At 33.9% G+C, this 18,962-nt stretch overlaps 1 long non-coding RNA gene across 1 annotated transcript; it reads right to left on the bottom strand.

Moving 5' to 3' along the window:
- Positions 1-467: 467 nt before the first annotated feature.
- Positions 468-9,656, bottom strand: LOC119074727. The gene is made up of 3 exons (XR_005087230.1): positions 8,978-9,656; positions 7,713-7,714; positions 468-481 (listed from the first exon to the last, which is right to left on the bottom strand). It is a non-coding gene; the product is annotated as an uncharacterized LOC119074727 (long non-coding RNA).
- Between the last annotated feature and the right edge of the window lie 9,306 nt (positions 9,657-18,962).

Here is an 18,962-nt window from a genome sequence, read left to right as displayed (position 1 = left end):
AATCTAAGTGCAAAGTCCTTTATTAGGCTCATAATGATGTGTGTTATGGTACACTTCAAACTACATTACATACAGGCGGCCTATAGCTATTTTCATAATAAGGTAGTAAATGGGAGTGTTTTGCGCACTAGATGTGCAACACATCGTGTGCCCAAAACCCCCATTTACTACCGTGTTAGGAACTAGCTATTTTGCTAACTAGTTGTAAATGGGCTTGTTTTGCGCACCAGATGTGTTACCTTATTACGAAAATAGCTATTATCTACTGTAATGTCATAATATTCGCAATATACTGTTATGTTGCCTTGGGGTACTTGTCAAAATATTTCTTTCTCTTTCATCATAACACTCTATTTGGTGACACTTTTAGAATCAAAATGAGCTAGATTTAAACAGGTCATTCTCAGAACGTCAATGAACTGAAAATTTCGATAATGTTTCATTTGCGCACGGCTAACTTCGATAATTTTACATTTATTCACTGAAAATTGGCAGATTCTTGACAGTGTATTAGATCTGAGATTTGTTTGTGGGGAATATGAATATTTGATGGTGTCATAGCGTGTTGATGTTTCAGTACGATTTTTTAAATTAGTTTTTAATTGTGATTATGACATTACAATAGATATAACCTTGTTCAAAACACGGTAGTAGATGAAGGTTTTGCGCACACGTTGTGTTGCCGAACTCGCTTCGCTCGTACCGGCAATCTCACATCTAGTGCGCAAAACACTTCCATTTACTACCTTATTATGAAAATAGCTATTATGTACAACAGTTCGTACAAAAACTGAGTGAGTCAATGGATTTTTAAATATTCAACACACTAGTGCGAGAAAGTGACGTTTGTAAAAATAAGAATCTCAATCCTATTTTCGAGAAATCAGGAGAGCAATCTCCGCTTCGCTGATGACATTGTACCGCTAGCAGCGAATCTAGGTCAGGCTCAGCTTATGCTACAACAGTTAAGTGAAGAGGCAAGCAAAGTTGGCCTCAAGATGAACTTATCGAAAACAAAAGTCATGACCAACATCGGGGACGATAGAGAGATCAAAATTGGTGACACTGTCATTGAACGAGTCGACAGCTATGTATATCTAGGACATAAACTGAAATTAGGTCTGGACAACCAAACTGCAGAAATAAGACGTAGGATTGGTCTTGCATGGGCAGCGTTCGGAAAACTCAGACTAATTTTCAAAAGCAAAATGAATAATAGTCTGAAACGCAAAGTTTTTGACACTTGTGTCCTTCCAGTGCTCACTTATGGAGCGGAAACGTTAACTTTAACGAAAGCATCCGAAGATAAATTGAGAGTGACACAAAGAGCCATGGAACGGAGTATGCTTGGAATAACACTCAGAGACAGAATGACGAATCAATGGATTCGACAACAAACCAGGGTCGTTGATGTCATGGAAAGAATAGCATCTCTGAAATGGAGCTGGGCGGGACATATTGCAAGAAGGACAGACGAACGTTGGACCAAAAAGATCATGAACTGGCGACCATATAAAAGACGAGCTATAGGTAGACCACCAGAGAGATGGACAAACGGAATTAAGAATATTGCAGGTACAAACTGGCAGCAAACGGCAATGGATCGTACGAAATGGAAAGAAGTTGGAGAGGCCTACATCCAGCAGTGGATAGAAACAGGCTGAAAAAGAAGAAGAAGAAGAAGAAGTTTCTTGTAATTTGAAGATTCGATTTCAATTACTCGGGTAATTCATTCATTCGCAACTCTCGCATCGTGCCGTGCCCTGTCGAATCGACATGTTCAATGGAAGTGCAGTAAGTCTGACTATAAATCATGCGAAATTCTGACTGTTAATGAGTTCTCTACAAGGCGAATGAGTTAATTTTGCATGACCTGTTCCTATAGCTTTAGAAAATGTCTGTTCAAAGATACGACGACCGACAAATTAAACGACGAAGACATTGTTGCTCCTTGGATTGCTGGTACATAAATTAGAAAAATATTCGTTGAATGTCCAGATGCTGCACAATTATTTCATAACATACCGTACCGTATGACACGAAGCAATTTATAATTGATCTGATCGGAAACTCTTAATTACGAAAAATGGAGATGAAAAACAGAAAAACATATTCCATCGAACGTTGAATTTTTCCACATATAAGGAAATTTGTAATATTGTCGGATATTAAAAGAAAGCAATAATTGGATTGAATTCTTTTTAATCAACTGCATCAACAATGCAATCAAGAGGTTTGTTTCGAAGAACTGCTGTGTATTTGCCCTGCAAAATGTTCACACTTTGTTTCATTTTTTATGTAATTTTTGCAACAAAAAATTTTGCTACGCAATTCAGTATTCAATGTGTTATCAAGTCTTAGTAGAACATAATGCTGAATGACTTGATAAGAACACTCGTGTCCTTACACTCATTCATTCGACAAAATAAAAAAAACGTTTCCACTACAACAACTCAGCCTTTTCATGTTATGAATTAGATTCTTCATACGTCTCTTGATGCGTAATCGTTGATTAAATAGAAACCTAAAAAAATTGTACAAACTCAAAATATGCGTTGTCTATCGCATGAATGTGGAATACACAACGTCTCATTATACATAAAACAAAACCGAAACCATCATCACATAATACTTGGACTTATCTGCACGAGAATTCTATTTTAAATCAAATACACACCATCACCAAAACAGATCGACCTTGTGACCTTAAACGAGGAAGACAAAAAAAAATAGCTCAACATAATTTCGGCGAGATAAACATTTTTACTATTTCTGAGAAGGGAACCGCGCGGCCGAAAAAAAATCGTAATTCATTCAAAATATTTGAAATAAAATTTTTAATTCACATTTTTTTCGTCACAATAAAATCGTATATTTCTGAGAGGAAATGGTTTGTAATCATCTTGATATATATCTGCTCTATTATACAGTCACGATCGGAATGTATGTATCATTTGGAGTGCATGAGATGAGACATGCGATTATAATTTAATACAAAAATCGTTTTATATTTATAGGTAGACGATACATTGTATCGGCAATAGATGGAATTTGTTAGCGTAAAACGAGATTTCGATTTGATACACAAATCATTAAATTTGGCAGTACATTTTTTACAAACAACAAGCGTATAATCATCAAGTATTTGATCAAGTAGCAAAATCTTTTGCTTCTTTTGTAAGTATCATGGTTGACACGAAATCTTTTACTTCGTTTGTTTTATCATAAATTTCGATTTATTAGATGTTACTTCGCTTATTTTTGCCGTTGTTATTGGTAAAGCATGACCGCTTATGATTATTAGCCGATTTTTTGGTTGCAAATTAGTTGTCAGCTAATAACATTGATAACTTCTTCAAGATACGGTAGTTTCACACGTAGCCTCACTTAAGTTTCGTTCAATATTTCGTTCATTCATTCATTCATTTGTATGAGTTTTATTTAACGTGGATGGCATTTCAAACGGTCTTGACGATGATCTATAGCCCAATTTCCGTCAGCATTTAACGGAGCTGATAAATTTAACTCTATTTTAATATTCGGTTAAATGTATCGATCGTTAAATTTATTGTAGCTCAGACATTACTTTTTTGATGGGATAAACTTAGGGGCTGTTCACATATGACGTCACGCTGTAAAGGGGGAGGGGGGCGGGGTGTCTAGGAAAACGTGACGATGGAAGACGGGGGGAGTGGGAGGGTCACGCGAAGCGTGACGTCACACTTTTACGAATTAAAAATTGTTAGATATTGAGTTTGTTTATTAATTTATCTAAAATATTTAGCATGATGAGCCTATTTATAAAACCTTTCAATTTTGATAAAATTAAATACTTCAGCCGAACAACTTTCATATTCGTTGTTCGAAACATCTATTTATTTTTGATTTAATTTTTCAGGCGAGGTTAGACTTTTGATTTCCATCAAGGCAGGAATTGTGACGATTCATTCACCAATGCGTGGAAAACATAATAATTTGTACATTTTGCACTTTGAAATTTTTTGAATCTTGAACTTTATCATATATTTTGAAAAACTCATTTTTAGCCATTTAAAGATTCGAGTTATTACCGCAAGCATTAGCGCTAACAGTGAAAAATACAATTCATTAAGGCGTGTGATTCGTTGAAAAGTTATAGTATTGGTTGGCTTTCAAGGCGTTTAAGATTTTATATGCAGCTTTAAACTATAACTTTTTTATCAATTTGGGGGGGGCGGGTATTTGAAATGTGACGTCATTTTTAGGGGGGGTCGCACGAATGTGACACAGCGTGACAAATGGGGGAGGGAGGTGTCGAAAATTCGTCAAAATAGCGTGACGTAATATGTGAACAGCCCCTTAACTGACAGTCGTTGAATCTAGCAGCCCTGCACTGACAACAAATATTTTTTCACATTACCTGTGGCAGATAATCTTTCCAAAAAGATTACCTGCAGATGGTAATGTTACGAAAAGTTAGCTGACACAGGTAATGTTACAGAAATGAATTATCTGTGACTGGTAACGTGCCCCAAAGCGTCCTGTTAGTACGCTATCTGTGAAGCATTACCTGTGACAGATAATGTGTCCGTCAAATGTTAGCTGTGGCAGGTAATGTACATTATCTGTAGTGGGTAACCTACATTAGCTGTGACTGGTAATGTTTTAGCTTATATCCACAATAAAACTGTGAATGAATGAATGAATGAAATTTATTTCACCGCCAAATACTGGCTGAATAATTGATAACTGATTACAATAAACAAACATAAAACATAAAACAATAAAATTAGTCAAAACATTCCATAAATCTTAGTCCTTAAATCACAATAAACAAAATTAAAATTAAAATTAACAGAAATTAAGTCTATATTCCAAGTTCTTTAACAATTCCAGTTTTAAATTCACCTCGACTATCACAGTCACGGACAATGTGTTCATATTCATTTATCAGTCTTATCAAACGTGCAACTGGTTGATTCGACAAATAGTTCGTACCGTACCTCGGTTCCTTTAACAATTTCAAGGTCGAACGTCGGAGATCATATTCACTCTCACTGTACACAAACTTTGACGAAATCGAAACTGTCCTTAATGTTGCCTTTGAATATGTCGTATGCCATCATTATGTCCGCCAATTTCCAATCACAGCTAATTTTATAAAAGATTACCTGTCACAGATAATGTTATGAAAATACATTACCTGGGGACGTATATTACCTGTGAACGCTGTTTATTTTTCTGTCAGTGTGGGCTACGTTTATAGTATAAACTTTATACCGTAAGAAAAGTACCGGTAATTGTACTAGTAAATGTGAACAAAAAAATATTTTTCAAAAGTTTCAAAAGTGTCCTACGTTTAGTATACTTCGTATACTGGACAAGAATTCCACTTGATTTTTTAAGAGATTATATCGCATTGGTTACGTCCGGTTGTACGTTGTTGTAGCATGTTTGATGGCTGCAGTGGTGTACTGTACACACACTGGGCGACTCGAATGACGTAAACCAAATACCATGATTGTTGCTACATACACCTAGCCTACATGAAGACGGCATTTCAATTATACGCCTAACTTACCTAAATGAAAACCTCAGTAAGTATTTGCATACTCGGATGCATGTTTCGGAAGTCACTATATTTTTGAGAAGATGGACTCAAGAGAATAAAAAGAGTGCAAACCCTGTGCCCTTTGTAGAACAATTGATTGAAATTGATTAGGCCGAAAGCACACAGGCAATTTTGCGTTTATGGGATCGACAATTATGCTGGTGAATTATGGTGAACATCGAATTACAATGGAAAACGCATCATAATTGTCGAGCCCATCAACGCAAAATTGCTCGTGTACTTTCCGCCTTAAAATTCACTTTACTACCATTTATACGCAGTAGGGATGGGAGGCGTTCAAAATTATTGATAATATCAATCGAAAGAAATTATCGATAATCGATTAATCATATTGTTATCGATAATTTAATAATTATCGATAATTATCAAAATATCGAAATTCGATAATTATCAAAATATCTATATTTTGATATTTATCTGAAAATTCATGATAATATACCGATATATCGGAATATATCGATAAATATCGGATTTTCGGACCGAAATATCGATATATCGAATTATCGATATCTTGATAATTATCAAAATATCAATAATTATCGATTATCGATATTTTTTTGATAATTTTCGATAAAAAAAAGTCGATAATTATCGATTATCGATAATTGATAATTATCGATAATCATTTTCATTATCGCCCATGCCTAATACGCAGAGAAGCGGAATTTGCTCCTTGAGAAAGCTTAGACCTTACGCTTTGAAATACAGTTCGATTTGAAGCACAATATTTCAATAAGTTAAAAATTAGGGAGACATTTTTCACGGGATTGGTAGATTCCATAAGAAAAAAAAATGTTTGCGTAAAGATCAGATCCGATTTTATTGGATACTGATTGCAGCTCTCTCGTCTCGAAGCTTTAGTCAATTTACAATTGAGATCGTTAATGTTTTCGTATTTAAACGATCAAAAATGTTCCGTTGAGATAGAGCCGATTTGTTTGTTTTATTCCATTATAAACAGCATTCAAGATAACACAAATTCGATGTTGTATGATAGTGCTGTTTCTATGTTTAATTGGATACCTTTTTGACTCGTATCGAGATGATGAATCGATTTTTTTTTCTTAGATTCATTATCCTCACGCTTACATGGTTATACGTGCTGCTATACATACACAGCCGAGAATGCACTCCTGATGCTATTTAAAAGCAAATCGAGTTCGAAACGTTTTTAATGAGACAAAAGCTTTTTCTCAAACAGAAATTGAATCAATTTTTATCACTTACTGTGTATCAAAAAGGTATGCGATGGGGCGTGGTTGAGGACTCTTGATTCGGAACGATGAATTGCATTGTTTTAAATGTCAATAAATTTTAGGCACGCCCATATACTGTCCTTTTATGGAAAATGCACAATGGAATTGATGGATTCTTATTTTCATTTTTTCTTTCTTTTCTTTTCGTTTTACAATTTTCTGCGACAACGCAACGTCAACGTTATTTTCAGTTCTATGCCAAACAAACAAATATAAATATTGCTTTGACTTAAACTCGGGCTGCATATAAGGGAAAATATGCAAGTCTTTGGTGTAAATAAAATGAACCATTTAGTTAGGTGTATCCTTAAATGTGCTGTTGACAAAGACTGCCATTTTTTTTTAAATAAAACGTTTTTGCAAAAATGGCATACGACAGACGGTTGTGATTGGAATTCTTGAGAGGTTTTAATGCTTTTTAGTTTATTTAAAATGTATTTTATACATTTAGATATTCGGTTGGATAAAAATGCATTCATTCCAGTTATATATCTGTACATGTAGCGCGAAATTTGTCATTAATGTAATTTTAATTGATTTATAAATAATTTGTTTAAAACAGATTCTGGATAATCACTTTGGAATTCTGCGTCGATAAAGGTAGCAGTGATACGCAATCACAAAAAGAAAGTGATGCCTCCGGGCCGAAAGTGAGAACAACAGGTTTTTGCCAATATTTCCTACTGTCCAGTGAATCATATAAAAATCGTGGTTGGTTCCCCCGTATCTAAAAAAATGTCTACAGTCGGAGGCAGCAAAATTTCAGCATGAATTTGATTCAGCTGTTTCTCAGCTGATCCACACAAACAATCTGTTTCTACGCCTTTATATGATTTTACCAAAACCACTTGAGTGCGTGTAACAGCTTCAACAGTATAAACAAGTATAAGCAGTTTGGATTGAATGTGTGGATCAGCTGAAAAACAGCGGAAGCAAATTTATGCTGAAATTTCGCTGCCTCTATGACTTCTCAAAAGTTTAAAGCTTTCCACCAAGTTAACCTGTTTCATATAGCAAGTACATACAGCCCTCCGCATTATTGTTATGGGTTCTAGAACTTCTTTTGATAGAAGTATTTTCAATCGATTGATTTCAAATCTTTTACTTCAATTCTTTGAACATTCTACATAAGGCCGCAAAAGGCCGCATTAATAAGATATTATAGATAAATCATAGTATAATCGTATACCTTGCGTTTCTTTTGTAAGATATATGTTTGTTTATCGATGTATAAACGTAATATAAAGCTATGGCTAGTTAAGTTAGGGACTATAGAAAAAATGCGGTTAACTTAACAAGAATAAACTAAAGAAGAAAAAAGCCTATCGAAATCGTACGCGTTTTCCAGTGGATGCAAAACGACTTAAGATTAGTATAAAATAGATACAAGATTTTGTGAGGAAGTTTCATACGTTTTCTCTCTTAAAATCTTGTATCTCTTTTGCACTGAGTTTATTATGTGTTGTAGTACAACCCTTGATGTACGTAAATAAATGAAAATCTCTCTAGTTACTACTACTCTTTCAAACTTCCCGTGACACCGATGACCACAGCACTCCTAGCATGAACACTAAATTGACAAGTGTCAAATTTGGAGGCTTTAGTGCTACATATTACCAACGAAAACAAGTCATATTTCTTTACAAAAGAATAGCAGGCAAATTTGCCATATGTTCATGCTAGAAGCAGTGCTGTGCCATGATACTTTAATAAATATAAAAGACACTCTGTTCATCTACTAGAAGAATTATAGAAGAAAGCTTTGGTCAACAGTCTGTTAATAGAAAGGCAAGTGAAAATATTATGATTTCAGAAAACAAATGAATCTTCATCACCGGAAATACTTTTGAGCATTGATCACCATCAAGCCAATCCTTATGTAACGCTTTAGCCTTAAAACAAAATTATTACATGAACTAAGTCTTCATCAGAATCAGGTTCGCGTTCGTTTATATCACAGTTGCACGTAAACATGCCATAATAAAAACAAAGTTACGCAGTCCATTTACCTATTTGGGCTTCCGATATACAACTAATAAAGCATTAAACATTAGACATGGACAAGTTCAAGGCGTCTATAAGTTTTGTATGCTTCAAGTGCAGCTCAAACTGAATAAGGGATGTGACCCACCCCTAACTAAAGGTGTTATTATAAAGCTCATGAAAAGTAGTTGCTTTCGCACTAATTTATTTTACCGGAAACGGATACACATTTAAAGCAAAACGTTTCCGCTAAAACGTAATTTTTAAGATTACCGCCGTCATTTTATTTCTACTGGGTCATCTCTTCTGCAACTCACGTCCCACCAAACGACAATATTGTTGTTTGTTTACATGATTGGTCATAATTTTTTTTTCATAATTTTGGTTGCTTCGACGAATATTTTAAGTCAACCGATAAGTGAACTGTTAAAAACAACACAAGAAGCACATTTCCTCACAAAATCTGAATTAAATCACACCGAAATCACCGAAATTATGACATTTTCACAACAAACACTACATTTTTGTGTTGGCGATTTGACGTTTGAAAAACTATAATCATGTTCCGATGAACGACTTTTACGATGATTTTCTTCGTTAAACCATATTTGACTAAGTTCAAGGTGGATGTGATTTGGGTGTGAAATTGAGTGGGAAGTGCTATTTTCATAGATTTTCTTTTTGTAAAATCTTTTAAATGAGACAATATTTTGAGGATGCCCGATGTACGAGTTTCTTATTTTTCGTATTTCTATTGATATTTGACAAGAAATCGCGAATAAAATCGATAAGTCCCTCCCTTATTAAATATAAAATCTTAATTGAAATGGAGTTGGACGACGCGTTTTACAAGTCATTTATGATCTGATACGTATCACACAACATCTATACGAAAATAAATATCACCACGCGACATGTTTAGCACACAGAATTCACATTAACTCTCGACCGAGTAAAGTATTTGAAAGGTAAATAAAATGCGCACAGCATCACCGATAAAAAGTGACAGAATTCACAATTTGATGTTAGAGTATTTCTATGTGTGTTTGTCGTACCGATTAGCGTATAACGATCGAAATTTACATCGCTAACAGTCCGTACAGCTGATGTTTAATTAATAAAATTCTAATCTTGATACGAACAAATTGAATATATTACGTTGACGCCACCAATAACATGTAAACAGAAATGCTGCATTATGCTGTGCTCTACCTTTCCGATTCCCATTTTTATTTAACTGATTAACATTTTCCGCACTGATCTCATCCATCTAAAATGTGTAAAACGATGGATATATATACATATACAACCATCCAGCCACATTACCTTGAGCATTCGCTCGACATCGTCTTCGAGATTAAGTTATATCATTTGTTATCCAATGCCCCCATTCCATTACACTTTTTGACGATTTCATCCCATTCATCCATTTCATTTAAGCCGAAGAAATCGCTTTAAGTGTTTGCGTATACTCTCTATGCACATAAAATATACTAAAATATAGAACATACAAACCGATGATGAACGGTATGAATTGAGAGGGTAAATTTATGCTATACATACAATATATATATACCAACCACCTAATGACATATACCAACGATTGGTCTAATTATTATATTTTTATACTATCAGCTAATTGTCTTTCAGCAAAAATTCTTCTGCACTAGAGAGGGTGACTTGATTGATTGATTTTCTATGTAAATATAAAAAAAGAGACAAATGATTTTTGTATGTGCATTTGATTGATATTGTCTGATCCTTTTCCAGAGGAAAACTTTTTTTTTAGATTTTCAGCAAAGGAATTTTTGATACTTTTTTGAACATCTCTATCAGCACTATTGTTAACTGGTTTTTAATGCCTCTTGCTCTTGAATCTATAGAAAGGGAGACCTCTCACAAAATCTTGAAAGCCTCAAACGATTTATTGGTATTCTATTATGGTCACTGGAGGCCACAACTGAAGAATTTTACAAGCGTGAAGCAGTCGACAAACTAAAATTAAGTTTGAACAATAATATTTGCACCGATGCAATGAACACACTTTTTAGATACGACAAGTCATCTGTTATTGACTGTGATAACAGAAAAAATGATCGATATGTTCGTACCAATGTGCTCTTATGCAACAAAATGTATGTTAAAATTAATGAAGTAAAAGATTTTTACTTAGATTCTGTATCAAGCTGTAAAAAATGCATAGACGAATGGAAGTAACAGATTTAGTTATAGTATCGCGATATTATTTGACATTTTTAAAGAGACATGACTGGCGGGACGGATACTTTAAGAATTTTAAAGGACCATTCACATTCAATTTCAGAAAATTGCTTAATTTGTGAATGACCCCTTAAAATCAAATATATTCAGACGATTACTTACCATTGGTTACTATTTCAAAACATCTTCTGTTCTACAATTCACGCCGTAAGTGTGCCAAAAAATTAGATTTTGACAGTTGGACAGAATTGCGCTAACGTCATATAATAAACGTCAAAAACTAAGCGTTAAAGTGCCCCGCTTTGCGGTATGTTTTGAATTAGAAGACGCACTTACGACGTGAATGGTCATGTCGAAATAGGAAAAAAAAATTAATGGATGCGATGTTTTGAATGTAATAATAAACTGCGTCTATTATAGGACCAAATTTCCAAATATAACATCTGGATATCTGTAGTTCAGGTGTGAGTAGGACAGGCCTATTTTCAAAAATTAAATTATTCTCAAAATTTTCAAAAATCCTAAAAATTGGCCCTGGATTATAATGAGAAACTGCTCAAAATTATTTCAATTAAATTTCTATGCTCTGTACCTATAGACGCATAAAGATGCAATTTTATTTATTTATTTTGTATTGTATCGATGTTATGTTATCTTATTCAGAAAGCATTGATCACCATTCGAAGATATGCAGAATAAAAGTTATTCAACACCATCCGATCCGACCTCATAATAAATTTCAACATAAAATGATTTGAGTTTTGACTAAGTAAATTTCCAAAAAATATTTCTCCTATTAAACGCGAGAGTGCGTTGAATACATTGAAATAAATAATTTGAATAAAAAACTCTTTTGAACAAAAAAAATTCAACCGAATTCAATATGATGCGATATGCTTTATGACTACCTTGGAAGGTATATGTGTTACGGATGTTATTATAGTGATCCAACCAAGAATTGATTATGTCCATTCATGAAAGTATTTCGGCGATTTGAAAATCTCCAGGAAAATGTTCAATGACAATGCTCTTTTCGTCGAACAAACACCTTATTTACTAAAGCGCCGTATCTTAACTCAATTGATTGAAATGAACAGAAAAAAATGACTCTCTTTAATGCACTTGAAACATATTTTCATTACCTCTGAGTCTGTTGCTACACTGTCTGCATGTATACAGCATATATACATAACATAATCTCAGTTATTACAAAAAAACATTTATTCAGAAAAACCATAAACATTTTTTTTGCCCATCCAAGTTTAATATGAGCCAGTTTTTACAGGCTGCAAATAATGTTCATGAATGTTTTGCTGGGCTGGTTGGTTTTTATTCCATAATAAAGCGTAGTAGCACTTGATGTTCTTTAACAATGAGTATTTACAGACTTTTGTGTTGTGATTAAACGGAAGGATTGATATTAAATTGGTATTTGTGTGTGGAGAGATGCTACCGGATGACTTGAATTTGATCAAAAGAAAAAAGGTCAATTAGTGGTAGAACTGAATTATAGTTAACAAAGAACTTTTTGCATAAAGTATCAACAGAATAAGGCTGCGTGGAGCAGTGTTGTTTTTGCTTTATATTAAGATCTGATATCTCCAAAAATTTTACAATTCTATCGCGGTTATGAGTTGGTGTTTCCTCTTAAGAATCCGTTCGATAAGGTTAGTGATATCATTCTTCATTAGGGATAGGGCTGGTATATCAGTGGAGTTCGAGGTAGAGTTTTGAGTTTCAATATTGACCTAATTGGTTTGAACGGAGTAAAGCAACCGTTATTACTTTGGAATAAAGTATCGCGCAGTACAAGGATACAAACTTTATTATTTAAGGATTTAATCTCGTTGAAACTTTATATTTTTTCTATCATCAACACCCAGATTTCACGCAAAAAATTCTTTTCGAAATGAATCCTGACTTATTACTACAACATTTTCCATTCACGAACTTAGCCCAGGGTATTTCAGTTTTCATTGAATAAAAATTTCGTTGAAAATTACTGAAGCTATCGCGTCGTAAAGCGACGAGACAAAAATCCTTTTAAGAATATCTCTAAGATCATCCGTCCGGTATTTCCCATTTTCGAACTTAATAAATAACTTAATGCAATAAAAAAAAATGGTTTCGTTTGACCAAATACTCAATGAAAGTACAGAACAGGTATGGCCGATCGGCAAATTCGTCTTAAACACACTCACATTTTATGTCAAAATAATATGAAAATGAGTGTGTTTGAGTGCGTAAATCAAATTTTTATGTCCTCCGGGCGAACGATCGACCATTGTGTTTTACACTTTCATTGCAAATACTGGCTTGTACCGTACTTTGTCGGTAAATTATATTTATTCAAATTGAACATTTCATGAAAATTGTCAAACATTTCGTGGAGCTTTGGTAGATCTTTCGTAAACTACTGTTTGTTCAAAAATGAAATGCACAGTTTTTAGTATTTCGAGACATTTCAAAATTGCAATCTGTCAGATAGTAAAGGATGCGTTTAATTACCCGGCGCATTAAAAGATTTGAAATTTGAATGATGTTTTCCACAGCTACATATTTTTGCATGTTAAGTTTCTTACATTTTTTGCAGATAGCATTTTAATAGTAGGAAACTTAGATTTCGTAGGAAGAATTCGCGGATGGAAAAATGTAAATTTATTTTGAGTCTGAGTATTGTTCTACATCTATGATTTCTCTTAGATCGTGTTTCTATTCAAACAAATCGATGGTCTTTGAATACTCAAATCTGTAGAAAGACCGTCTGCTTCATACATTTAGCAAATTTTTTACAAGAAGTTTTATGAGCACTTGAAGTGACGGTATTGGAAACACGAATAAGCATCAGGGAAAAAAAATTTGTCAACAATTATTTTCTACAAATATATAAATATTTGGCACAAATATGTAAATATTTGTAACAAATAAATTCGCAATTTATTTGTGACAAATATATAAAATATAAAATAATTTTAAATTATTTGTAACAAATAAATTCCAAGATCTAACAGAAATTATAGATGTTGAACAATACTCAGACTAAAAATAAATTTACATTTTTCCGTTCGCAAATTCTTCTGGCGAAATCTAAGTTTCCTACTATTAAAATGCTATTTGCAAAAAATGTAAGAAACTTAACATGCAAAAATCTGTAGCTGTGGAAAAAACCATTCAAATTTCAAATCTGTTAATGCGCCGGTTAATTAAACGCATCCTTTACTATCTGACAGATTGAAATTTTCACTTGTCTCGAAATACTAAAAACTGTGCATTTCATTTTTGAACAAACAGTAATAAATTTTCGCTGAATCTGAATAAGACCACGCCTAGCTTTAAGCTTTATGGTCCTTTTCTGAGCTTAAATAAGCCTCCGATGGGCTTTTATAAATCTGCGCTGAGCTTGAATAGTCCTACAATCAGTTAGTGTCAGCTCGGCTTTAAAAAGAGTCCATTAATATTTGAAACATTAATTAAAGGTAAGCTAAGACTAATGCGAGTTGCAAGTTCGTGTGGAGCAATCCAATTGACAATACAATCAGAAAATAATTTCAAAATAAATAGATTTTGTAACCACAGGCAGGAGTTTTATGTGGAAGTCCCGCCGGCATTATTAGCCAATTTAAATTAAATTAAAGACTTTTCATTTTTATCCCGAGCTATGTAATGCATTTTACATGCCGATGGCGTCGAAAGTAGTGCTTTTATTTCCAAGCTTTCGGTAACTTTGTCGCGGTAACAAAGGATTTGTGGCCTTTAACAATGAACAAAATGAGGCAGTAGTCACCATGAATACGTGTTTCATTAATGACTGGCTAATGGTTAAGAATTGCTGAATAAAACAGTTAATTAAATGAACCATGTACCAACTCTCAAAATGAGGTCGCAAATCTTAACCAAGAAGCATATCCTGAAAATCATGGTAACGGTGAATACAATCACCATTGGCAGAACTAAAAGAAGATATAAAATTTACAGTAAATTAAGACCAAGCATTGCTTCTACCACATAATTTCATGGTATTTCAACATCTACAGATACGATACGTATACTGCCGACGTCACCACATCCGTGGTCTTTTTTTACGTTTACCATAAAGTCACAGCAAATTTACAAACAATTTTAATTGATTTTCTTTATGGCACACAAGATGGATGGATGGATCGAATGAGCGCCGCATAGAACACTCTGTAACTAAACAAACAAAGAGCATTGCCTATTTCAGTATTATCGAAGTTTCAAATTAAACAATCGATTTTTTGCTATTTAAAAATCAAATTTTTGTAATTCATCGTTTTTGTTTGTGTCTATACTCTCTGGCTTTCATTCATTTTACGTTTTATTGGTTACCCAGCACAATAATGTGCTTCATCATGAAATAATCACATTTTTTTTACCATCCATTTCACGAAATTTTAAATTTACGAAAAAAGCGGAGAGACAAGAAATATTTTTCATTCAATTTTTCGAAGTGAGAAAATTAGTTTTTTCTCGCCCGTTTTTTTTTCGTTTTGGTTAATTTGTTTGTACAATCATTCATAAAAATGTGAAACGGACTTCTCAATGTTGTCTTTACCGTACGTCCATTCGATCAATGAATGAATTTCATTCAACCTTTTTTTTTTCCTCTTTGAACCATTGCACAAAAACTTTGGTTTACGAGAAACAAAAAAAGATTTTTGGTTTTTGTTTAAGTGGTTAGTAATAAGTTTTTTGTTGAAAATTTTTCTGATTGAATTCAAAAGATATGCACCAATAATCATTTGCTTACCTTTTTTTGTTGGTTGCATCGATTATATTGTGTTGATTAATGTGACTGACTTGTGTAAACAAAGTTCAATAACTATTTAATACGAGAAATGATAATATGATTGAAGAATGGGAAACCTTCAGGGCGTCAGTCTTCAGTGGGTTAATTTTGTATTTAATGACTTAAAAAAAACACGAATCAGTATACTAACCATAGTTCTGATGAAGTTTTGTAATTGAAACCTCCTCGTGGTGAGATTGAACGAAGTCTAAATAAAAACAGGTGATGTGGAACTTTAGGTATTCGGTCAAAATAACCCCACCAAAATAACGAATTGTAGTAATAACTAATGTCAAAAAAATTATTGGAAAAATGACGAGATGACCAGTATATCGACAAAATTCGAGGATATCGACAGAATTCGAGGATATCGACTATATTCGAGTCTATCGACTATATTCGAGGATATCGACTATATTCGAGGATATCGACTATATTCGATGATATCGACTATATTCGAGGATATCGACTATATTCGAGGATATCGACTATATTCGAGGATATCGACTATATTCGAGGATATCGACTATATTCGAGGATATCGACTATATTCGAGGATATCGACTATATTCGAGGATATCGACTATATTCGAGGATATCGACTATATTCGAGGATATCGACTATATTCGAGGATATCGACTATATTCGAGGATATCGACTATATTCGAGGAGATCGACTATATTCGAGGATATCGACTATATTCGAGGATATCGACTATATTCGAGGATATCGACTATATTCGAGGATATCGACTATATTCGAGGATATCGACTATATTCGAGTATATCTACTATATACGAGTTCGACTGTAATTGGAAGATATAAAAATTGTGGCTAGAACTTGCCCAGAATTCAATAAGTACAACATCGCAAATGCAAATACAATTATTATTTTTAGGGAAGTTAGCGCCGCAGGCCGTGAAGAAATAAAAAAAATAAAAAAGCAGGGTCGAGGGGCGGCAGCCCCCGCACAGGGGGTCAAGGGGGAATTTTCCCCTTGCGGGGTCTAAGGGGCGGAGCCCCTAGCGGGGTTTGGGGCAGAGCCCCATTAACGTCTACAAAGTATGAAAAAGCTCGCCGCTTTTAAATTATAAGAAAACGAGTTCGAGACTGACCCTAAATATTATGGGTAATTATCAGTGTTTTGTCCTCTTTTTTTTCACCGGGGTTATTTTGGTAGTAGTTATTTTGTCTCGTCGATATTTTATTGGGGTTATTTTAACCTAGAGCCATTCCACTTGGAGAAACCTTTGCAAAACACATAAATTTACACATTTGCAAAGGTTTCTCCAAGTGGAATAAGTTATCATCCACAAATAAATTTTTCCCTTAAAAGTAACACATTTTTGCATGCTTTTACTTTTTCAAAAAAAAGATTTTAATTCGAAGAAATCATCAAAAAACGAATATTTTTGCGCACAAATGTAGGCTAGAAAATTGCCAAGTGGTGAGCGCTCTTAAATGTAGGCTACAAAGCGAACGGATAAGTTAAAAGTTAAGAGGCATCGCCAAATTTCTGAACCTATAGCCTACATATAGGCGTTTCGTATTTTATTTTCAATAATAAATTCATATCTGTGTCGTTTCTGGAAAAAGTGGGACCATCGTTTTGTGTCAAAATGTGTTGGCTTTTAGTAAAAATAATAAATGTTTTTGGTGGTGTCACTTCTACGAGTAGCCTTCGTCACCACAAACATTTGTTATTGGTAATGAAAGCCAACACTTGTGTCAAGAAACATGGTTCTACTTTTTCCAGAAAGGACGCGGATATTATGTTATCATCGAAAATAAAATAAGAAACGCCCAAATTTAGGCTATAATGTCAGTCAAGTAGGGATGTCCCTCAAATACTTTTGAAATTTTAAATTTTGAAGGCATACCAGACCAAAATTCTGTTATGAATAATTTCCAGATCATTAAATTTCTGTTTTTCACATTTCATGAAACAGATCATATTGAACTACTTCAGATGTTCATTCTGACGTAAAACCCTGACTTTTAGTCATTGAAGTAAATGAACATCTTACAGCTAAATATGTCTATATAGCTTTACATAGATATTTAATAGAGATACCCATAAATCGAGGGGTAAACTACTTCGAGAAACGCTGTATCATGACTGGGTGTCAGGCTGAACCCAATGACTTTGACAGCTTAAAGCAAACCAGGCAGGAGCACTTGATTTGATTGGGGACCTGAATTATCTAGTAGGCTAATTTTTTGCGAAATTATTGAATTTATATTCATTTGAGTTCATTTTCAAACAGTGTATTAGGTCCCTTGACATTTCACAAAATAACCGCTCCTGCCTGGTTTATTTTACTCTGCCGTGCTTTTTGTGTATAGTTTCTGGGTCCTGTACAATGACTTTCCGGAGTAGTCCCATTTTTAGCATAAATAGCGTGAACTACACCCAACACATAACAAATAACTTCCATCTTGACAGCTTAATAAGATATGGAGTTTTCTTAGCTCGACAAACTGACGCAAACTATTTCATTTTTAACATTTTTCAAAAAGGCTTCCATCAGAATAATATCATCAAAAACGCATCAATGTGGGATTTTTATCAAGGCATCCAAGACTACGAAGTAAAAGATTTTAGATTAAACCTTCGGAGATAATTTAAACAAAATAAGTAAGATATTCAACGATTATGTCGCGATGCCGTTTGTAAAAGTTAAAGTTTTTACCGGAGTTTACCCAAGCTTAAAAACAAGATTCTTTCGAAATGTTCTTCCAAGAGACCACATCCGTGGAGAGTAATAAATTTCCGTTTTGACATTGAACACTGTTTGTACCCCGTGTAAATGTTAACATAACAAATTGTTGACCCGCAAAACATTTTCCCACTCAAAATATTAGTCTACCAAAAAGCAGAAAAGTTCCGTTCCAAACAAAAAATGAATTTATTCATTGTTTGTAACCAGCTGAAGAAACATATCAATAAATTCGAAATATTCAATTCCACCTGACATTATACATGGTGTATTTACAATAAATTATTAATGGCAGTTTTTCATGATGTAACCGCCAGAAATTTCGTATTCCATCGAAAAATGAATAAAACAAAAACCGTCCTT

Source organism: Bradysia coprophila, unplaced genomic scaffold, assembly GCF_014529535.1.
Source record: "Bradysia coprophila strain Holo2 unplaced genomic scaffold, BU_Bcop_v1 contig_151, whole genome shotgun sequence".
Taxonomy (NCBI): domain Eukaryota; kingdom Metazoa; phylum Arthropoda; class Insecta; order Diptera; family Sciaridae; genus Bradysia; species Bradysia coprophila.
Note: the sequence above shows the minus strand (reverse complement) of the source record. Positions and strands in the feature narration are given on the sequence as shown.